Consider the following 24,523-nt stretch of genomic DNA (forward strand, 5'->3'; position numbering starts at 1 on the left):
GAATTCCTCTTTTGGGAGACATTTCTCTTTATCATTGCAGTCATATGCTATGTAACAACATTTTTGGTCAATGACAGACCACACATATGACAATATTCCCATAAAGATTATAATAGAGCTGTGTAATAGAGTAGGCTATACCCTCTAAGTTGGTATAAGTATTCTGCGGTGTTCATACAACATCAAAATCTCCTAATGACTGTAGTTATAAATTGTTTGATTACATTTCTGACATCTCTCAAGTAATTTTTTCCAGAAAAGATGTATGGGCAATGACATTTTGGGGTTCTGAGGTACAGAAATCTATATTTTCTCTCTCTTCTAAAAAGTTTGGCTAGATATAGAATTTTCCATAAATCTTTGAAATAATTGCATTATTTAATTCCAACTAGAATTCTCAGTTGTGAGATATTATTTAATCTATTAGTGTTAGAAAGTTATTAAAGCTTCAAATCTAACACTTCCAATCAGAAAGCTTCTCTGTTTCAGATCAAAAAATAGGAAAGGTCTCATAGAAAAAAAAAAACTATATATGATAAAATTTAAAAACAAAAAATCTTCAGAAGAGTGGGAGGAATTTGTTGAAAAATTTTCCAGAATACAGAGCAGCAACACAAAAGAAGCAAATACAAGAGAAAACTGAAAAAGATCTAGAATGTTGCTGGGGCAGGGTGCAATTTAAAATAAAATGGTTAAGTTAGATATATTGAAAAGTAGCATTTAAGAAAAAGAGTTCAGGAAAAGAGGCCATTGGATATCTGAGAACAATCACCACAGACAAAAACAACATTCCAGGTATGTTCAAGGAACAGCATGGAGGCCAGTAGTTAATTCAGTTGAATCAGAGAAAGCAAGATGGAAACTGGTAGTGAAGAAATCTTGAAAGTAATAGAGGACATGGTTTTGTAACATTTAGAGATATGTGGACCATTATAATAATTTGTTTCTTACCTTGGGTGAAATGGGGAGTCATTGCTAGGTCTTGGGAAATAACATAATCTGTATTGCATATTTTAACATAATATGTATTGCATATTGCAATGAGACAAAATTGGATATGGGATATAAAAAAATGAACTCATGGAAGAGTCCAATTTGGTTTTAGGATTTAAAAAATTTTATTATTTATTCATTCTGAGCAACTAAATGATGAATAAGACTAGGGTGCAACAGTTCTAAGAGATACACCAAGGGTTCAGTTGTAGATATATTGCTTGAGATGCCTACCATACATCTTTTTTTTTTAATTTAATTTTAAATTCCATGATACATGTGCAAGATGTGCAGGTTTGTTACGTAGGTAAACGTATGCCATGGTGGTTTGCTGCATCAAACTGTCTCTGTTTGTAGATGACATGAGCCTATATCTAGAAAAACCCCATCATCTCAGCCCAAAAGCTTCTTAAGCTGATAAGCAACTTTAGCAAAGTCTTAGGAAACAAAATCAGTGTGCCAATATCACAAGCATTCCTATACACCATCAATAGACAATCAGAGAGCCAAATCATGAATGAACTCCCATTCACAATTGCTCCAAAGAGAATAAAGTATTTAGGAATACAGCCAACAAGGGAAGTGAAGGACCTCTTCAAGAACTGCAAACCACTGCTCAAGGAAATGAGAGGACACAACTATATGGAAAAACATTCCATGCTCATGGTTAGGAAGAATCAACATCGTGAAAATGGCCATAATGCCCAAAGTAATATATAGATTCAATGCTATTCCCATTAAATTACCATTGACATTCTTCATGGAATTAGAGAAAAAAAACTACTTTAAATGTCATAAGGAATCAAAAAAGAGCCCAAATAGCCAAGACAATTCTAAACAAAAGGAACAAAGGTTGAAGCATCACGCTACCAAACTTCAAACTACACTACAAGGCAACAGTAACCAAAACAGCATGATCCTGGTACAAAAACAGACACATAGACCAATGGAACAGAATAGAGATCTCAGATATAAGACTGTACATCTACATCCATCTGATCTTCAACAAACCTAACAAAAACAAGCAATGGGGAAAGGATTCCCTATTTAATAAATGGTGCTGAAAAAACCCGCTAGCCATATGCATAAATATTATTTAAGTAGCTGTTTATATAATTCTGGAGTGTGATTTTTCTCTTCCGGAGAGTTCTGTGCTGGAGATTTAAATTTGGGAGACGTAAGCATGGATAAAGCATGAAATCACTTAATTTGCCCACATTAAAGCATAACACTCTTTATTCTCCTTAAAATAATATTGTTATTATTTTAAAACTTAACAATACTTAAACTTTTTTTGTTTTTGAGATGGAGTCTCACTCTGTCACCAGGCTGGAGTGCAATGGTGCTATCTCAGTTCACTGCACCCTCCACCTCCTGAGTTCAAGCAATTCTCCTGCCTCAGCCTCTCGAGTAGCTGGGACTACAGGCTGTGCCACCACGCCCAGCTACTTTTTATATTTTTAGTAGAGAAGGGGTTTCACCATGTTGGCCAGGATGATCTTGATCTCTTGACCTCGTGATCTGCCCACCTCAGCCTCCCAAGGTGCTGAGATTATAGGCATGAGCCACTGCACCCAGCCTACAATATTTAAAGTTAAAAATAGTAGCAATATTTTAGCAAACTTAACAATATTTAAAACTTAACAGTAGTATTTAATATTAAAAATGATATTTAGTATTTAAAACAATATTCTTAATAAAACAATTGCTATTGTTTTAAACTTAGTGAAGTTTAAAACTTCGCTAACTAAAATAATTTGTATAACGTTTAAATTAAAAAAATACATAAATAGGTTTACAATTAGACACTTAAAATATTTTAGATAGTATTTTAATATTCTGATACAGAGTACTGAAATCAACAGAAGGGGAATTTACTTCTCTTTAGCATATATAAAATCAAAAAGAAAGAACAAATGATAGCCAAGTAATTCTGTATCTAATTGATGACATCTCTGTCTATGATACATTATCTATATAAATTTGAACTACAAAAGTCATACAAGTTTGTGCACTTACACAAACGTAGATGATATAGCTTCATTATAATCTTATGGAGCCACTATAAGATTTGCAATCTGTCATTGACCAAAATGTCCTTTATCACTGAAATAATAAACTTCAAGAGGAATATCTTCAAAAACATAGGATCCAAACCCAAGGAATAGTAATTACCTCAAACTTTGCATATTTCTTTCTTACATAACTCTTGTGTAACTAATTATGTTTCATGACTTGAATGCTTTAGCTGAATTCCTTTTTTAAATTTCCACAGTACATTTTTTTCATTCAACTTTTAAATATCAATGGCTAATTAGTGAGTGCACATCTATATAAAAAGTACTCAAACTTTTTTTTAAAAATTTCCTTTTAGTCATTTTCAAATGTCTTCTGATATGCTTGCTTAGTCTTCTTCTTAAATTTGTTTCATTTGTTCAGTCTTGCTTGCTTTTGGTAAATTATAAAAATTTTACTAGTGTCAGGTAAGAAAGGAAAGATAATAGGGAAAATCCATTAATTAATAAGATTTAAAACACAATAACAAAGGGTTAAATTTTACACAGTGAAGTCCAAAGGAAATGAAGACTATTGTATGTACATGATGATGCTGATATCAACTGACCTAGTATAGTTCAATGTTTCTCAAAATGTTTGAACAGTCTTCACCCTAGGGTGCTTGTGAAAATGCATTTCCCTAATCCACTATACCTACTGAATGAAAATCTGTGGAGTTTAGGGGCAGGAAGCCTGGGAGTCTACATTTTTATTACTTTTTTTCATTTTGGGAACCCCTATTTGAGTGTTTTATAGTTTATAAATTATTTCTCTATTAATTCATTTGATCATCATAATACCTATATGCATATAATATTATGGGCAGTTGCTATTATCCCCCAATATAACTGCTCCTTAACTTATGATGCAGTTATATCCCAATAAACCCACTGTAAGTTAAAAATATCATAAGCCAAACATGTGTTTCTGACATGATAATTTCAGTTGAGGATGGATTTATCCAGACAAAACAAACACCCTCATAAATCAAGGAGTATAATGAATGTGTATTGCTTTCAGCACCATCATAAAGTTGAAAAATCACAAGTTGAACCGTTCTAAATAAGTTCTGTGTGTATATAGATTAAAAACAGACTCAAAAAGGTTAACTGAATTTGTGGCAAGGTAAAAACTTTAACACAAATGTTTATCTTTAGTAAGAAGACCTCATGAACTAATGAAGAGAACAAAGAAGTAATAGTGGTTTAGTTAGATTTTCTACCTCCTGCATTTACGAAAAGTACGTTCTTAGAAAAAATATTTAAACTTTTCATTTATCGTTTTTCTTAATTTCTTAGAATGGATTCCTGAAACACCAATCGTGAAGTGAGGAATTATGTGCAAGTGATTTATTTATTAAACTTTAAGTTCTGGGGTACATGTGCAGAACATGCAGGTTTGTTACATAGGTTTACACATGCCATGGTGGTTTGCTGCACCCATCAACCCGTCATCTACATTAGGTATTTCTCCCAGTGCTATCCCTCTCATAGTCCCCCACTCCCTGACAGGCCCAGTATGTGGTATTCCCCTCCCTGTGTCCATGTCTTCTCACTGTTCAACTCCTACTTATGAGTGAGAATATGCAGTGTTTGGTTTTCTGTTCTTTTGTTAGTTTGCTAAGAATGATGGTTTCCAGCTTCATTCATGTCCCTGAAAAGGACATGAACTCATCCTTTTTTATGGCTGCAAAGTATTCCATGGTATACATGTGCCACATTTTCTTTATTCAGTCTGTCACTGATGGGCATTTGTGTTGGTTCCAAGTCTTTGCTATTGTGAACAGTGCTGCAATAAACATATGTAGAATGATTTATAATCTTTTGGGTATACACCCAGTAATGGAATTGCTGGACCAAATGATATTTCTGGTTCTAGATCCTGGAGGAATTGCCACACTGTCTTCCACAATGGTTGAACCAATTTACACTCCCACCAACATTGTAAAAGGTGTTCTTTATTAGTCTGTCTAGCAGTCTATTTTGATGATCTTTTCAAAAAAGCAAGCTCCTGGATTCACTGATTTTTTTCGAAGGGATTTTTGTGTCTCTATCTCCTTCAGTTCTGCTATGATCTTAGTTATTTCTTGTCTTCTGCTAGCTTTTGAATTTGATCTTTCTTCTCTAGTTCTTTTAATTGTGATGTTAGGGTGTCGATTTTTGATCTTTTCTGCCTTCTTTTGTGGACACTTAGTGCTATAAATTTCCCCCTAAACACTGCTTTAGCTGTGTACCAGAGATTCTGGTACCTTGTATCTTTGTTCTCATTGGTTTCAAAGAATTTATTTATTTCTGCCTTAATTTCATTATTTACCCAGTAGTCATTCAGGAGCAGGTTGTTCAGTTTCCTTGTAGTTTTGCAGTTCTGAGTGAGTTTCTTAATCCTGAGTTCTAATTTGATTGCACTGTGGTCTGAGAGACTGTTATGATTTCCATTCTTTTGCATTTGCTGAGGAGTGTTTTACTTCCAATTATGTGGTCAATTTTGGAATAAATATGATATGGTGCTGAGAAGAATGTATATTCTGTTGACTTGGGGTGGAGAGTTCTGTTGAGGTCTGTTAGGTCAGCTTTGTCCAGAGCTGAGTTCAACTCCTGAATATCCTTGTTAATTTTCTGTCCTACTGATCAGACTAATATTGACAGTGAGGTGCTAAAGTCTCACACTATTATTGCGTGGGAGTCTAAGTCTCTCTCTTTCTCTTTGTATGTTTCTAAGAACTTGCTTTATGAATCTGGGTGCCTCTGTATTGGGTGCATATATATTTAGGATAGTTAGTTCTTCTTGTTGCATTGATCCCTTTACCATTATGTAATGCCCTTCTTTGTCTCTTTTGGTCTTTGTTGGTTTAAAGTCTGTTTTATCAGGGACTAGGAAAAAGCCCTCTGCAGCTCAGCAAAGCCTCTGTAGCCAGAATGCCTACCTAAATTTCTCCTTTCTGGCAGGGAATCCCCGAAAAAAGGCAGCAGCCCCAGTCAGGGGCTTATAGATAAAACCCCCATCTCCCTGAGACAGAGCACCTGAGGGAAGCGGCAGGTGTGGGCGCAGCTTTAGCAGACTTAAACAACCCTGCCAGCCAGCTCTGAAGAGAGCAGTGGATCTTCCAGCACAGCTTTTGAGCTCTGCTAAGGGTCAGACCGCCTCCTCAAGTTGGTCCCTGACTCCCGTGTCTCCTGACTAGGAGACACCTCCCAGTAGAGGCCAACAGACAACTCATACAGGAGAGCTCCAGCTGGCATCTGGCGAGTGCCCCATGGGATGAAGCTTCCAGAGGAAGAACAGACAGCAATCTTTGCTGTTCTGCAGCCTCTGCTGGTGATACGCAGGCAAACAGGGTCTGGAGTGGACCTCCAGCAGATCTTCAGCAGAGGGGCCTGACTGTTTGTTAGAAGGAAAACTAACAAAACAGTAAGGAACAGCATCAACATCAACAAAAAGGATATCCACTCAGAAACTTCATCTGAAGGTCACCAACATCAAAGACCAAAGGTAGATTAATCCATGAAGATGGGGAGAAACCAGTGCAAAAAGGCTGAAAGTTCAAAAAATCCAGAACACTTCTTCTCCTCCAAAGGATCACAACTCCTCACCCACAAAGGAACAAAACTGGATGGAGAATGAGTTTGACAAATTGACAGAAGTAGGCTTCAGAAGGTGGGTAATAACAAACTCCTCCGAGCTAAAGGAGCATGTTCTAACCCAAGGAAAGGAAGCTAAGGACCTGGAAAAAAGGTTAGAGGAATTACTAACTAGAATAACCAGTTTAGAGAAGAAAACAAATGACCAGATGGAGCTGAAAAACACAGCAGGAGAACTTCGTGAAGCATACCCAAGTATCAATAGCCGAATTGATCATGTGGAAGAAAGGATATCAGAGATTGAAGGTCAACTTAATGAAATAAAGCATGAAGACAAGATTAGAGAAAAAAGAATGAAAAGGAATGAAAAAAGCCCCCGAGAAATATGGGAATATGTGAAAAGACCAAACTTACATTTCATTGGTATACCTGAAAGTGACAAGGAGAATGGATCAAAGTTGGAAAACACTCTTCAAGATAATTATCCAGGATTATCCAGGAGAACTTCCCCAACCTAGCAAGGCAGGCCAACATTCAAATTCAGGAAATACAGAGAACACCATAAAGATATTCCTCGAGAAGAGCAACCCCAAGACACATAATCATCAGATTCACCAAGGTTGAAATGAAGGAAAAAATGTTAAGGGCAGCCAGAGAGAAAGGTCGGGTTACCACTAACAGTGGATCTCTCTGCAGAAACCCTACAAACCAGAAGAGAGTGAGGGCCAATGTTCAACATTCTTAAAGAAAAGAATTTTCATTGTAGAATTTCATATCCAGCCAAACTAAGCTTCATAAGTGAAAGAGAAATAAAATCCTTTACAGAGAAGCAAATGCTGAGAGATTTTTGTCACCACCAGGCCTGCCTTACAAGAGCTCCTGAAGAAAGCACTAAACATGGAAAGGAACAACCTGTATCAGCCACTGCAAAGACATACCAAATTGTAAAGACCATCGAAACTATGAAGAAACTGCATCAACTAACAGGCAAAATAACCAGCTAGCATCATAATGACAGGATCAAATTCACACATAACAATATTAACCTTAAATGTAAATGGGCTAAATGCCCCAATTAAAAGACACAGACTGGCAAATTGGATAAAGAGTCAAGACCTATTGGTGTGCTATATTCAGGAGACCCATCTCACATGCAAAGACACACATAGGCTCAAAATAAAGGGATGGAGGAATATTTACCAAGCAAATGGGAAACAAAAAAAACATGCAAGTGATTTATTAAGGAAGAGCTCCCAAGAATAAACTGTAAGGGCTGGGAGATGGAGAACTTGAAAGTGAAAGAAGCCAAACAAAGTTGTAATTATAGAAATAGTCCAAGCATCAACTTGGTCTCATGAGGAGTTCTGGGGTATAAATGCATATCAGTTTGTCTGACCCAGGTAAGGGAGCTGGGCTGGACTGCCTGCCCTAGTCATTGATTATGAACCATACTGGGAGAGACATAAAATCCAATCATTTCCAGCTGTCTGTGCATGCAAGCAAAGTATCCCCAGTAGCCCTTGAGCAGGCCTCCAAAGAGTTGCAGGTGCAAGCTATTACATATAAGAGAAAACAGAAGCTGAGGAAATATGGATTACTTAAAAATACATGTTTTTAAAAAGAAAACATTACAGATTCTAATACCAGTAATACAGCTTACTAGTAATTAGGAATTTGTCCTACAGTAAAATATTTTACCTCTTCCAACTGTTTTTAATCTTTTTTAACATAAAAGGTTAATTGTAACCTCTGCCCTGCTTCATGTAGTATTGTTGATTAGATCAAAGAGAATATTGTGCAACATTTTGTAAATGATATAAAATTATATTCTCATACAAAATTTTCTTTTATTACTGAAAAAACAGATGTTGGAAGACCTGTTTCCTGAGGTTTATTTTGCTGAGAGCCCTTCATTCTTTCTATAAGCATGCAAGATAAGAATTCTTGAATATAGCTGTTATCTAATACTAATAGTATATGTGGTCCTAAATTTATTACTGCACACAATATTTTACTTAAGACTAGTATGTTTAAACAACATGAAGGTTATTAAAAGCACATTTCTTACCAATATCAACAGTCAATGTTTGGTGATTTATCAGTTAAACATTGGCTCAAGGAATTCCATTTTCTAGTCTGGTATGTAAGAAGTTAGAAATTGCCATTGAATCCTAACAGCAAATAAAAACTGAGACAAACTGAAAAATCAGTAACTCTTTTTAGATGCATCAGAGAGATAGAATCACAGGGCAAACCACTGCCCCCAAAATTGGAGAAACTGATAGAGAAATGCAGACAACTGTGACTTGCTGGAGCTGAAACTCCTAGCATAGACCTCCATGGGAAGCAGTGCTGAGGTAGGGAAACCTGAGCTATAACTGACCAGTTGCTAGAGGCTCATGGTAGACCAGTCTGAGAGATAAAAATTCTAGAGAGATCTAGTCATTGTGAGTCCACATACTTTTGTGAGTTTTATCTCTGTGAGTTCAACCAAATTCTCACAGGAAATATTAGAAACAAATCCTATTGTGCTTCCATCAGGAGGAAGGAAAAAGGAGCCATTTTGAAATATTTGAAATATGCCAGAACATTCTTTTCTTCTTAATGAGGTCTGCCCTTAAGAGAAATTACTTAACTGGAAGCTAACCTGCTGGAGTTTTATCGGAGCCTAACTGACTTGGGGGTAGGGAAGTAAACAACTCTAGTCCCCTCTAGCCTTCCATGTGGAAGAAGATACCCAACTCCAACCACTCTAGCCATTTTGTTGCACTGAAGTGGGCAGGGGAGACTGAGAAGCAGTTGTGAAGTTCCCAAACCAGACATACAGTCTCATTAAATGCCTGATACTTACTTATAGGACTATAATTGGTTCCTCTCACCCTGTTCACACACACCTTGCCACCACTTTATCAAAGACCTTTTTACAGCAGTTTCTTTCACCCAGTATATCATGTCCAGCTATCAAGAAAAAAGTACAAGGTATACTAAAAGGAAAAAACACAGAGTTTAAAGAGACAGAGCAAGCATCAGAACCAGACTCAAATATAGCAGAGATGTTTGAGTACAAGACTGGGAATTTAGAACAGCTATGATTAATAGGCTAAGGGCTCTAATGGAGAAAGTAGACAGCATGGCATGAAACAACAAATGGCCAACATAAGCAGAGAGATGAAATTCTAAGAATAATACAAGAAGAGATTCTAGAAATCAAAAACACTGTAACAAATAAAGAACACCTCTGATGGGCTCATTGGAAGAGTGGACACAGCTGAGGAAAAAAATCGCTGAACTTCACAAAAAAAAAAAAAAAAAAAAAACACACCACCAAAACTGAAAAAAGAAAAAAAGTGACCAACAAAAAAAAATAGGACCAAATATCCAAGAACTAAGGGACAACTACAAAAGGTAAAATATACATGATAGGAATACCAGAAGAGAGAGAGAAAAGAAGAAGGAATAGAAGCAATATTTGATGCAATAATGACTGAGAACTTCCCCAAATTAATGTCAGATGCCAAACCACAGATCTAGGAAGCTCAGAGAACAAGTAGAATAAATGCTGAAAGTCCTACATATAGGCATATCATTAGGTTGGTGCAAACGTAATTGCGGTTTCTGCCACTTAGAAAGCAGTTGTGATTTTTGCCATTGCTTTCGATGGCAAAAACCGTAATGGCAAAAACCTCAATTACCTTTGCACCAACCAAATATTTTTAAACTACAAAAAATCAAAGATAAATTTAAAAATCCTGAAAGAAGCCAAAGGGGTCTATCTTACCTACAGAGGAACAAAGATAAAAATTATGCTTGACTTCTTCTCAGAAGCCATGCAAACAAGAAGAGAGTGGAATGAAATATCAAGAGTCTTGATAGAAAAGACCCACCAGCCTAGAATTCTGTACCCTGTGAAATTAATCTTCAAAAATGAAAGAGGCTGGGCTCAGTGGCTCATGCCTGTAATTGCAGCACTTTGGGAGGCAGAGGCGGGTGGATCACCTGAGGTCAGGAGTTCAGCCTGGCCAACATGGTGAAACCCTGTCTCTACTAAAGACACAAAAGTTAGCTGGGCATGGTGGCAGATGCCTGTAATCCCAGCTACTCAGGAGGCTGAAGCATGAGAATAGCTTAAACCCAGGAGGTGGAGGTTGCATTGAGCTGAGATGGTGCCATTGCACTCTAGCCTGGGGGATACAGCGAGACTCTGTCTCAAAGAAAAGGAAAAAAAAGGAGAAATAAAGCCTTTCTCAGACAAAATGGAGGGAATTTGTTTTCAGGAAACCTGCATCACATGGAATGTTGAAAGAAATTCTTTAGAGAGAAGGAAAACAGTAAAGGTCAGAGAATCAGACTTACTTAAAGAAATGAAAAGCATTAGAGATGGTAAAATAAAAATATGCAAAGAACTCTTAAACTCAAGAATACGAACAACCCAATTTAAAAACTGGGCCAAAGACCTTAGCAGACACCTGACCAAAGAAGCTACATGGATGGCAAATAAGCATATGAAATAATGCTCCACATCATAAAGTCATTAGAGAAATGCAAATTAAAACAACAAGAGATAGATATAACCACACATGTATTAGAATGGCCAAAGTCCAAAACACTAACAAAGGCTAACAAGGATGTGGAGCATCAGAAACTCTTATCTATTGCTGGTGAGAATGAACAAGGGTACAGCCTTTTGGAAGACCACTTGGTGATTTCTCACAAAATAAACATACTGTTACCATACAATCCAACATTCATTGCTCCTTGATATTTACCCAAAGGAATTGGAAAGTTATATCCACACAAAAACCTGCACACAGATGTTCATAGCAACTTCATTAAAAATTTCCAAAATGTAGAAGCAACCAAAATGTCTGTCATCAGTAGGAGAGTAGATAAATACACCGTGGTACATCCAGACAATGGAATAAAAAGGAATAAGCTGTCAAGCCATAAAAAGATATGGAGGATGATGAAATCATCATTCTCAGTAAACTATCGCAAGAACGAGAAACCAAACACCGCATATTCTCACTCATAGGTGGGAATTGAACAATGAGATCACATGGACACATGAAGGGGAATATCACACTCTGGGGACTGTGGTGGGGTGGGGGCAGGGGGGAGGGATAGCATTGGGAGATATACCTAAGGCTAGATGACGAGTTAGTGGGTGCAGCGCACCAGCATGGCACATGTATACATATGTAACTAACCTGCACAATGTGCACATGTACCCTAAAACTTAAAATATAATAATAAAAAAAAAAAGATATGGAGGAAACTTAAATGCATACTGCTGGTAAAATAAGCCAATCTGAAAAGGTTACATCATGATTCCACTACATGATACTCTGGAAAAGGCAAAAGTAATGAGAAAGTAAAAAGATCAGTGGTTGCCTGCGGTTGAGGGAAGGGAGGGATGAATATGTGGATCACAGGGCATATCAGGGCAGTGAAAAAATGTATACTACAATATTGTATACTACAATAGTGGATACATGTCATTATATATTTGTCCAAACTTGTTGAATGTACAATCCTAATGTAAACTATAGACTCTGGGGTGACAATGATGTGTCAATGTAAGTTCTTCACTGGTAACAAATGTGCCACTCTGGTGGGGGATATTAATAATGGGAGAAGCTATGCATGTGTGGAGGCAGTGTGTATATGGAACATCTCTGCACCTTCCTCTCAATGTCACTGTGAACCTAAAACCACTCTATAAATAGTCTATTCAGTTGAAAAATAATTAAATCAAAAAACTTCTGAGGGAATTCTGTTTGTCACAAGATTGTTCTACATTTTGACAACAGGCTCAGGAATTCCTTAGATATTTTGAACTATGGACTTCATAAATGAATAGGCTGCTTGTGTCAAACTTCTCTTAACCAAATTTAACATTTGTAATAGTTCAAAAATAGACCATACCCATATATGTCTTTGGATAAAGGAATATGTTCTAATATAAATGGCCCCTGAAATGTTCTGATAGGAAGTTCATGGCAACAAGAATTGCACACTGTAGAATACTTATAGATCCATTTAGAAATGCCATTCTCTGCTTAAGATGTGGAGGTTTACATTCAGGAATTGGTTTCAAAGTTAGCATTGCATAATATAAATTCTGCAATAGGAAGTGATGTTTGAAGTAAGGGTATATTTTATAAGGCATCAGAATGGAATCCACAAGTTGCCAAGGCTGTTTTCGTTAAACAGAATATAGTGATCTCAATTTTTTACATAATCAAAAAGAGAATCATATTCACAAGCATCTGGGCAAAATATCTCTAAATAAAACCACACTTTCAACTTCATTCAAAAGGATTAAAACCTGAAATTTGGAAATCAATTCTGATTTTCATTCACTATTATTAGTAAAGAGATCTTAATACATATTGTTTCACATGGTCTTTTACCAGAGCTGTTGGAACCATGTGACTATTTGTCTCATGATTATAATTTTTGGAGTTTCATGAATATTGTTAGAAGCTCTGCTATGTACATGAGGACTGACAGGCCAATTTGGAAGAAATATTCTCATGACCATCTTTGTCAATGGCCTTCATACTATTAGGAAGTCCTGAATAGAAGAAATTGTCAAATTAAGAAAAGGCCTAATCTGTTCCATTAGATTCTGGGTTTATCTTAATTCACCTGAAACTAGAATTAAAATTTTAGCCATAAGGAATACAGAGAAACGTAAAACATGTGGCCAGTTAGTGATTCAATTAACTGTCTTTGCATCTGTCTTTTCTCTTTCCTTTAGATGATAGGGGCAATATGGCATGATTTGTATTTTATAATATTATCTGGCTGCTGCATAGAAAGTAAGTATTAATCAGGCTTGGAGTCTTTGTTCATGCTTCTAAAATTGCTTTTGTTCTCAACTTTCACCTTTCAAAATCCTCTAAAGTTACATTCAAATGCTATCTCCTTAATTATGTTTCCCCAAGTTTCTTATAGCAGTTACTCATTTTCTCACGAATTTTATTTTTCTATATTACTTGCTATTCTTATTATGGTTTATTGCTTTAAACATCTTTGAGGAGAAACAACTATATAATGTGCATTTTTATATTCATGTCCTTGATACCTTCCACAAAAGTGATGCTCAATAAGTGCCTGCTGGGGAAAATTAAAAATATAATTGGACCAATTACACTTTGTCAAACAACTCCACAAGCTCTAATGTTTAATATTTAAGATCCTAAATCCTAGAATATGCTAGGAATAAAAACCACCCTTATCTAGGTGGGCACTAAGTCCATACATTCTTTGGTGTCTTTGTTGAGGACCTGTTGACCTTCCACAATCTCACAAAGAGCTACTAAAGGAACCAAACAGACCTTATATTCTAAGGTAGAGCTTCTGTGTTCAGAATTTCTGTTGCTGTAGAGATTTTTTTCCAGTGATTTCTGAAGGTTGTCTTTTTAGTATTCTAGGTGTAGAGGAGATGTTTAGTGTTTCCTTACTGTGGGATGAACACACTACTCACTCATAGAAAGATTTCGGGATACTTATCACCCGAATGAGAAATGAAAAATTAAGAAGTAAAATCCCATGTCACCAGTTCAACATCACTGATATTTTTCCTTCATCCATGCAAAAGGACATTCAATCCATCACACACTTACTCCAGCCAACAAGCAATAAGGTTAAGCTTCCTTAAATTCCTCACTGCTATCAAGACTTTCAAGAAGAGATCATATTCCTGAACAACATGATGATCCACTAAAAAGAGGATACGAAAATGTAATTCTAAGATGTAAAGCAGCAAAGCACTTCCTAGGCGATGCTAACACATAAAAGTAAAAACAAACTACTGCCCCTGATTACCAATATCCTTTGATGTATGAATTGCCCTGAATAATAATAAGCGCAGAGGAGTCAGATAGTATCTTGTGTTAAAGATACCACAGGTGTTGTAAAATTCAACATATCCACAAATAAACATATTTCCCCCAAATTTAAGATTGTTTTCTATATTTGCCAACTCAGTGAATGTCATATCAAGTCCTATGGCCAATCAAATAAGAGATCTGGATATAATCCTTGATTCTTCTCCTCCTTTAGCATATGCATAAAATTAATTTCCAAGTCTTGTTGACAAAATGTTCTCAATATTCTCCACTGTTCAGCCTCTTTCCATGCTTATGGCTATTGCCTTCTTTCTCATTGGATGACTACAACAGCTTCCTGCAAGTGCTGCCTTTCAATTTATTCTCCACATTGCTATTAGTGATCTTTCTAAAATACAATTTGAATTGTGTTGTACTACAGATTGAAAGCTTTTCTTGGTTTTTTATTTCTTTCATGATAAAGTTCAAATTGAAAAGGCACGCATGTAAAAGATAGGACCTTTGATCCTCCTTAATCTCTGCCTCCTGACACTTTCCTACTATCACATCTGCTTTCAGGCTAAGCAACTTACAGATTTTTTTAGTGTACCCTGCTTCCTCTCAACTTTTGCTTTTGTAGGTGTGACTCTCTCTTCCTATAATACCACCATGCATATAATCCTCCCTTTTTGCAGATGACCCCCTTTATTTAGTTTTTCATGACTTAGTTCATTTACTACCTTCTTATCCAGAGGCTTCCCTATCTCATCCCACTGAGTGCAAATTAGGTATGATTCTTATTACACCTTACACATATTCCCAATTAATGCTATTTTAATTGTCAAGGCACTTGACCTCATTTCTACCTGATAAGATTGAGAGTAGCAATCATTTCATATATGTTGCCAGCACATAGACCAATGCCTAAAGATTTATAGGCATTTAACATATAATCTTATGAATCAATATTGTTTACGTGGGCATATTTTTGTTTGAAAGGCAGACACAGATAATTCTTTCTGGTTAATCCTAGAATCAGGACATCTATGGTAAGGCAATGTCCCTTAATTTGTATTGATCACAACCTTTTTCTAAGGAAAAAATTCATGACATTAATTACTCAAGACTTCTGACTACTCAATTATTCAAGTCAGGAAAAAGCAACAGGTGATTCAAATATCTAAAGCCACCTGCCTCTGCAAATGGTAGGTATTTTACCAACCTCACTAAACTTTTGTCAAGTTTACTAAATTATACAATCAATTTTGCATCCAAAATTTTGCACTTAACAATGGGAAGTTGGCAAGGTGGTAGTAGACAAATTGTCTAAAAATTGTATGTTATTAGTGTTGGTGTGTGATGTGATTATAAAATGATTATCAAAAATAGTTGTTATTTCAAAAGACAGATCACTGTTTCGTCACACTACATGGAGAAAGTTTATGGTTTGTTCACATAAATACAGTCTCTAAAATGCATTTGCTGACTCACAATTTATTCTGACATATACATGACTAATATAGCCAATGAAAATCCATGCCAAAATTTACCATAGACATCTGCATTTACTACTCCTTGAGAAGTGGTTAGGGAGCACTGATCAAGAATTCATATCAATTCCTGGACCATGAATGGAAATTTTTATTTGTGGGAGAATCACTAACAAAAGGACTCCAATTGCTTGTAGGTGGTTTTCAAAACCTGTGATACTTAAGCCTCAGATCTGTTTCCATTATATCTAACATGTAGATATCTAAATGTCATTTGTATGTGGAGTCTCAATATAAGAACAGATTGAACTGAGGCTTTATATGTGTTGCCATTATTGCACCTCCTTACTGTCAAGGATATTGTCAGGATGGAAGAACAGCACCAATTAAAAAGGATATTCTCATTAGTAAATATGATTGACTTGCAAGAATTTGGTAAGGAAAAGGAAAACTTAGGACTCCTTCTAAAGGAGGCTGAAAACATAATGGTTTGTATCAGATATCGGGGTTCTTTCAAAACATGGCAGGTTAATGCCACTTAGAACTGGGAATAACCAATTCAAAATTATCCTAGGGAAAAAGGAAATCAATCAACACAGTATAATAAGCTGTCAATCCTAGCCACTCAAGTGACTCCTGATATGTGATCATGTTGTTTTCCAATCTCAGTCGCTTCCCTAATTGCAGGTTTTGCAATTTCGTTGACATACTTGTGTACCTGAATCTATGCACTTTTGACACATTCTACTAATGGTTTCTCTCATACTCATCCTAAAAATGTTTCTTTTTCCATCCTTGCCCAGCCTTGATATCATAGTGTGTGCATATTTTTGGTTAAGAATGTGTTATGTTCACTTGAAGTTTCCATTAGTACTTAGAAAATTTTCCAATATGTACTAATATTAGTCAGAGGGAAGATATTTAAAATCAATTATCTTGTGGTTGACAGCTCACCAAACCAAGAGCATTATTTGGATATTAGCAAAATCAGGATAAAGGAAGCCACATGAAGAAATCTTAAGCAGTATAATAAATCATCTTCAAAGTATAAAATAACAACAAATCCCCAAATAAATATAATCATCAATTAGGCTTTAGAAACAAAAGCATAGACTGCCAAAAGATGTTTCTAAAAATATGTAACAAGACAATAAGGCCAGGTACAGTTGCTCACGCCTGTAATCCAAGCACTTTGGGAGGCTGAGGTAGACAAATGACCTGAGGTCAGGAGTTTGAGACCAGCCTGGTCAAACCCCATCTCTACTATAAATACAAAAATTAGCCGGGCATGGTGGCATGCACCTATAATCCCAGCAACTGGGGAGGCTGAACCATGAGAACCACTTGAACCTGGGAAGCAGAGGTTGCAGTGAGCCGAAACTGAGCCACTGCACTCTAGCCTGGCCAACACAGCAAGACTCCATCTCAAGAAAAAAAAAAGACTGTAAGTAAGAGAGCTTATATTAATCAATTCAAGAACCTTTTAGAAAAAAATATGCGTGCTCTGAAATTTCAAATTCAATGGGCATTATCCTTAACAAAAATGTCTTTTCTTTTTTCTGGTGATTTACTACATATGGAAACATAGATGGTGTGGGCTCTGAAATATAATTCTCTAATTAAGATGGTATCATAGTTTGTTTCCATCGTGTTGCTGTGGTATTCAGAAGCAAGAAATAAATAGAAATGCTCCCGTGAAGTACATCAGTTTTATCCAGAAGTCTGAGGTAACAAACCTGGAGGGCCTAGACAGTGACATTACACCTGGGGCCCAGGAAAATGGAGTTTCAAGCACTCAAGCAAAAGACTAAAACAATTTAACAAATAAGAAACATTCTTTTTATGGGGTGAAGCCTCAATTGAAGACATACCAGATTATTGCTAAGCAATTACTAGACTGTTTTCCTGAGCAGAGACCTTCTACTAAATAGTCAATAAACCTGAAGTAAATCTAGCTCTTCTATAACAAATCTCTGTTTAAAGAACCATATTTTGGGCAAAAAACCCAGGTCCTTGGAAAAAGTGACTAAAGGTAAATGTCTGAAAAATAAGACATATCTACAGATATCTACATCAAGGCCACAATAGTATTAAATATTAACATATTCACAGAGGAAGATGTGTCCAGTTCTCTTGGAGTCAAATGTAAATTGAAGGCACTCTTTTTCATATTTCTAAGGTCCTTATAAATATGTTATAATGAAAAAAGGAGATCATACAGAAGAATATTAAAATAAATCCTGTATTTCATTATATATGTCTATAGAAAAAGAAATAATATTAAAGCCGCTGTTGTAGGGCCAGTAGGCCAGAAAACAACACAATGAGAGAATAGCAATTCATATTACTAAAGAATACAAATTAAGCCATGCACCATATGACTAGAAAGTCAAATAAAATCAAATACCATGTCTGAAACTTAGATACATTAAAGTTTATTGAAGATGGCCTTTTTGTCATGTCCAAAAGAATTTAAGCATTATTAAAGGTGACACCCATCATTAGGCAGCTATTTAATACTTAGAGCTAACAGTTATTGATGACTTACCTTGAAAGAGGCATCTGTTTTATATTCATCTGATCCTTAAAGCAACCCAGTGAAAAAGTGTTAATAGGATCCCCAGTTTAGAGCACGGAAGTCTGATGTTCAGAGAGGTTGAGTAAATTGCTCAATGTCACACAGGTAGTATTAAGTATTGGTGACAGACATCTAACACTGGCAATGTGATGCCATTACTTATGCTCTCAAACACTATCTGATTTTGTAATCCAGGAAGTGACCATAAAGCAAAGCAGAAGGAACTTGAATGTGGAAAACTTATTTTGATATGATTGGGCTGCCAAACAAAAAGAGATGCAAACAGATTTAAGAGAACACTTGAAGAAATTGTGAGATTTTCCCTAAACTCCTGTGATACTTGTCACATATATCAGTGGCTTTCAGATTATTAAAATGTATTTTATGTATAACCTTATCGAGTAAAACAAGTGAGACTGAAGCTGTTCTATTTATAGTAATTAGAGAACCTACAATACTATCCCCAAATCTGTTCCCTGGTCCCCTTGCAGCTTCTGAGATACCTCAGAAGAATCCTAGGATTCCAAAGAACACACATTGGAACCCTCTGGGAACTGGACTATCAGGATTCCGAGTGACCTTTAAGGTGATCCAATCCAACTATTCACTTGACACTTAAAAAAAACCAAGCGCTGTATATAGTTGTTTCTTATTTTGAATCAGGATTAAATTATGAGTCATCTTTAAAAGACGAACGTTAAGACAAGTGCTCTACAGACAATAAACATGGCTTTTTCATTCAGTTTGTATCACACTTCTTAGGTGCTTATTCTTAATTAAATGAAACAATGTGAATTGCTGTTTTTGGAAACAAAAAAATACCAATAACTGCATAATTATAAAGGTGGGAAAAGTAGTCCTCAATTTTCATATGAATAAAGTGGTATGATAATCATACAAAACTTGCAGGGTGTCTTAGTTTTGTTTTGCTATAATGGAATAACCAAAAGTGGGTAATGTATAAAGAAAAGTGTTTTAGCCGGGCACAGTGGCTCATGCCTATAATCTCAGCACTTTGGGAGGCCAACGCAGGGGCAGATCACCCGAGGTCAGGAGTTTAAGACCAGCCTGGCCAACATGGCAAAACCCTGTCCCTACTAAAAATACAAAAAATAAATAAATAAATAAATAAGCCAGATGTGGTGGTGCACACCTATAATCCCAGCTATTTGGGAGTCTGATGCAAGAGAATCACTTGAGCCTGGGAGGCGGAGGTTGCAGTGAGCGGAGATCAGGCTACTGCACTACAGGCTGGGTGACAGAGTGAGGCTCCATCTCAAAAAAAAAAAAAGGCAGGGAGGGGGTTTATTTACCTCATAGTCCTGCAAGCTGCTCTGTTCAAGGACATGGTGCTGGCTTCTGGTAAGGGCCTTGGTCCTGCAACACAACATGGCAGAAGGTCAAATGGGAAGCGGACATGTGCAAAAATGGGACCAAACCAAAGGAGGAATCTCACTCTGTAACTACCTTCTCTAAATTAGACTGCATTAATCTATTTATGAGAAATCCACCCCGCTAACCCAAACACTTCTCACTGGGCCACACCTCCCAACACTGCCACACTGACGATCAAACTGCAACATGAATTTTAGTGGGAAACATCCAAATCCTAGCACAAGGTAACTATAAAGATTAGAAGCAGTACACCTGAAGTGCCTATCAATGCACAGCAAGGAGGTTTCATAAAGGATAGCTCTTTTTGTTATAATTTCTATTGGCTTTTATTTCATAAAAATTACAATGTACTGAACTGAAAATGCACTATACATTTTGTTCATGTTTTTTGATGAGTGACCAAGTGTTATTTTTCTATTTTTCTCTTCTATTACTTTTAAGATGAATACAAAAATTCAGTTGGACTTCATAGGAGGGCATGGATGAAAAGAGAAAGCCAAATGTATTAACGTAGAATCAATTTGGCATAGGTTATCTTCGAGTTAAGAATATATTTGTATCACTGTGCTCAGAGAGGTAATCAGTTAGTAAATGTTCTGATAATTCTGGTTTAAAAGAATAGGGCTGCTTAGAAGAAGAAATACAATGCCACACCAGATATTAGAGGATATTGGTTTCCTGGAACAGTAACTATAGGTGTTTATTCAGAGTGACATATATAACAGAGGTTGCTGCTTAAGCCTGTCCACCACTGGGATTGAAACATGTCAAGGCATGGCTAGCAAATTGGTAGGATGAGCCAGCAATGACATATTTGCAAAAGGAATTGAGGAGTCTCCTAGGGGAGAAGTCTTCCTCAGAAAAGAGGCAGTCAGGCAAACCATGTTGGCTTGATAAGAGCTGGTCATCAAAGGGAAAATAAATCATGAGGGCAGCATGGTGTTTTTCCAAGATTTTTCCTTTGACACAAGGAAAATGATGTAATTTCAAATGAACTCCTATCTCCATCTAATAGAGAAAGCAATGATACAAAGTTCGATAAAAGCTTGTTCACTAAAATCTCTATAAAATTTGGATAGCACAAGAATAATATCTTACCTTTTCTTTTTGGTACCTGTAATTAATATGTACATATTCAATTCTAAACAGACAAAGAGAAATAGTCTCTTCATTTCCACATGAATACAACATGGCTTTATTTCACTAAAGAACTTATACTTTCAGGAGAGTTTAACACATTTAGAACCCCAACAAAATAGCTGTCTAAAACAGCTACTAGAGGTGTCTAATGTAAGAAGACTAGGAAGGAAGTTTAAAAATCAGATGCTTCATAATAGCTGACAGGATTTGGTTTTGAAGTTGAGGGACATTCCCAAAAGAATTTAGGAAACAGTGTAGCAAAAGGAAATTTGTGGGGAGGCAAAAAGTACTTTAACAGTAAGTAAGTAAGGCATGTGCCAGCAAAACTTGGGTTGTATGAAATGCCAGATGCTGCAGATACAAGAATAAACCTCATGAGAGCAGCTTCTGCTCCTAGGTGCTTTCTGTTCTGGGGTCCAAGTTGTTCCAGATGCTTCTTAGAGCTAATCTGGGGCAGTTTTGCAAATTGGCAGTTGTTCCAGTTTGCGTTTCCACAGAAAGAAATTTGTGTTCTCTTCAGGATGAGTACAACACTCTCTCTTCTAGGTAGAATTTGAGTAGTCTTCTAGAAATACTGGAATGTACCCTCTTCCACCTGCTCTATTATAAGAAAAGTATGGAGAGCTGATACCTTATTTTTGATTCAAAAGAGTGCTCTTTCATTTATCAAAAGATAATTGTGGTGAGGATGAAAGTGTCCCTTTCAGCTCTCCCAGTGCAGAGTGTGTAAGTAACTGGCCCTGCTGCTGCACTCAGAAATTCATCAGCGAGTTGTTGCCAAAGCCACGCTGCTGACAGGCTGCTACAAGCTGATAACTGAGCATAGTAGGGCTACTGAGGCAGGCTCATTCCTGAGTGGTACTAGACTATACTGATGAGCAACTAGGCTTGAAGACTTCTCATCAACTTTTCCAAACCTACTTTAGAACTCTGCTATAGTCTTGTGGTCTTTTCTACCCAAGCATCCTTCCTTCCCCTCTCCTCCACAGGGGTAATCTGCATCATGGACTTACAGCTTTTCCAACCTCTGGCTTTTTTTGCCATCAAAAGGAAAAGACATCATTATGACAGCATAGTGTTTCTCCCAGAGATTTTTCCTTTGACGTAATTCCAAATGAACTCATATCTCCATCTAATAGAGAGGGAAAAGACTTACTTACAAAGTTTTGCAAAAGCTTGTTCACTGAAGTCTCTATAAAATTTGGATAGCACAAGAATAATATTTCACCTTTTATTTTTAGTATGTATAATTAATATGTAAATATTCAACTCTTAAACCAACAGACAGAAGTGTCTTTTTTTGTCTCACATGCATTTTCCTTAATTACGCTCTTGCGTACTTAATCCCAACTTGGCGTACACTTTCTAGATAACCCAAACTAATACAATAAATAAGTGAAAATATTTTCCATAATTGCGTTTGCTACAGCTGGAAAGCAAGTGGAGATCTTATGAGCAAGTTAGATCCTGTGATCAGACCCCATGGTAGTGTGCAGTATAGCTGAGACCTAGGCTCCAATCTTACCTCCGTTTTTCATCTGTAGCACATGGTTTTTATTCTTAGATTCCAGTCATAGCTGTGGCACACAGTTACAAACTATGTTTGTCCACTCTCTCTCAAAACCCTCAGTCAATGGAATCATGTATCAATGGATAAGTGGCCCAGCACCCACCCCCTCACCGCCCCTGGCTTTAGATGATAGATAGCTCTGGAAGGCATTCCACGTGTTTCTCAGAGGTCCCTGCAGGGTTGACTCCTCTTGTCTACAGCAGCAGCAGCAGCAGCAGCCGCACACCCATTTTTGGCTTTCTTCCCTCTCCCACTCTCCATCTCCCTGGGATAACCTTCAAATAAACTACCTGCATCTGTCTGTCTCAGGTTCCGCTTTGGGAGAACTCATACGTGGCACCATTCCTATAAAATGAGGAAAATAGCTTTGAAGATGATGATCTACTTCCATCATGAACATTCTACCAAGCGTGAGTATGGCATCTATGGCACCCTCAGCTACATTTAATCATTCAACTCTTCTGCACACGCTGCGCCCCAGCCATACCAAACGAGCTAAACCAAAAGATCTGGATTATCCACATCACTATACCTTTCATATGCTCATCTCACCTTCTTTGTTCACCTGATTGAAGAAACAAGGAAAAGTCATTTACCGGTTCTGACACTTCACCTCTTCTGCTCCCATACCCACCCCAGCAGCACATCTGTTGTAGGTGCACAGGCCTCTGCAATAGAACCTATTATCTTGCATTACAATTGTTAGTTCCTATGCCTGATTTCCCTATTCAAATAGAGGATAAGGGGAAAAAAATCTTGTCTTCTAGAATGGCTTGCACATTGTCTGGTCCTTGGAAGTTTCTCAATATGTTTTTTTGACCATAAGTGAGTGAAACAATGAATAAAATAATATTTTAGGCAGAGTTGAAATATGATGTAGATAGTGTATGAATGTAAAGGCTTTCATGTTACCTATCTTGTTCTGAATACGTGTATATGATAATAATTACTTTTAGTTAATGATTAAGCTTTGTAATCACTAAGTTTGGTACCATAATTAAAGCAAATATTTTAGTTGTTAAAGAACTGATTTATCCCAATAGTTTTCTTCCCTGTCTGTTCTGATCAGAGAACCTCATTTACCATGTAGAGGTTTAAAATGAGAAAAAGAAATTCTCTACCATAGACTCACAAAAAGTCTAAAGAAATTTTAAAAGAAAAAGGATATCTTTTTTTTTTTTTTTGAGACAGAGTTCCACTCTGTCACCCAGGCTGGAGTGCAGTGGCGCAATCTCGGCTCACTGAAAGCTCTGCCTGCCAGATTCATGCCATTCTCCTGCCTCAGCCTCCAGAGTAGCTGGGACTACAGGCACCCACCACCAGACCTGGGTAATTTTTTTTGTATTTTTAGTAGAGACGGGGTTTCACCATGTTAGCCAAGATGGTCTTGATCTCCTGACCTTGTGATCTGTCCTCCTCGGCCTCCCAAAGTGCTGGGATTACAGGAGTGAGCCACCACACCTGGCTTAGAAAAATTAAATCTTTAGCAGCAGAATTAGTGAAATAGAAATGTTTTTGAATGGCAATGATCAACTACAACAAAAATGAACTTTTGAAAATATAAAACAAGCATATCTTCCATAACAGTGTTCAAGAAATGAGAGAGAAGGAATAAATGAACACTATGAAACATAAAATAGTATGTATAAACTATATATATATATTTTATTTTAGAAGTGAATTATTCAAATATCTTTATATCAATGTATTTTAAAACAAATGTTAAAATATATTAAAATTTATTTAAAAATTAATAAAGTGAAAGAGTATATATGAAATATAATGTAAATATATTTTACAAAATGTTTCTTATTTCAGAGAATAGCAAAAAAGGAATGCTATTCTATACATTTTCTAAATCTATCATAAATATGTTATTAAATCTAATC

General features: G+C 36.5%; 1 long non-coding RNA gene across 1 annotated transcript in view; it reads left to right on the plus strand.

The window, feature by feature from the left end:
* LOC134730392 (uncharacterized) overlaps positions 1–24,523 on the plus strand; it is a 112,395-nt gene that overhangs the window by 82,354 nt on the left and 5,518 nt on the right. Inside the window, exon 2 of the long non-coding RNA XR_010112163.1 lies at positions 22,944–23,044. This is a non-coding gene — a long non-coding RNA (uncharacterized LOC134730392). The remainder of the gene's footprint in view (positions 1–22,943; positions 23,045–24,523) is intronic.

This window comes from Pan paniscus, chromosome 4, assembly GCF_029289425.2.
Source record: "Pan paniscus chromosome 4, NHGRI_mPanPan1-v2.0_pri, whole genome shotgun sequence".
NCBI lineage: Eukaryota > Metazoa > Chordata > Mammalia > Primates > Hominidae > Pan > Pan paniscus.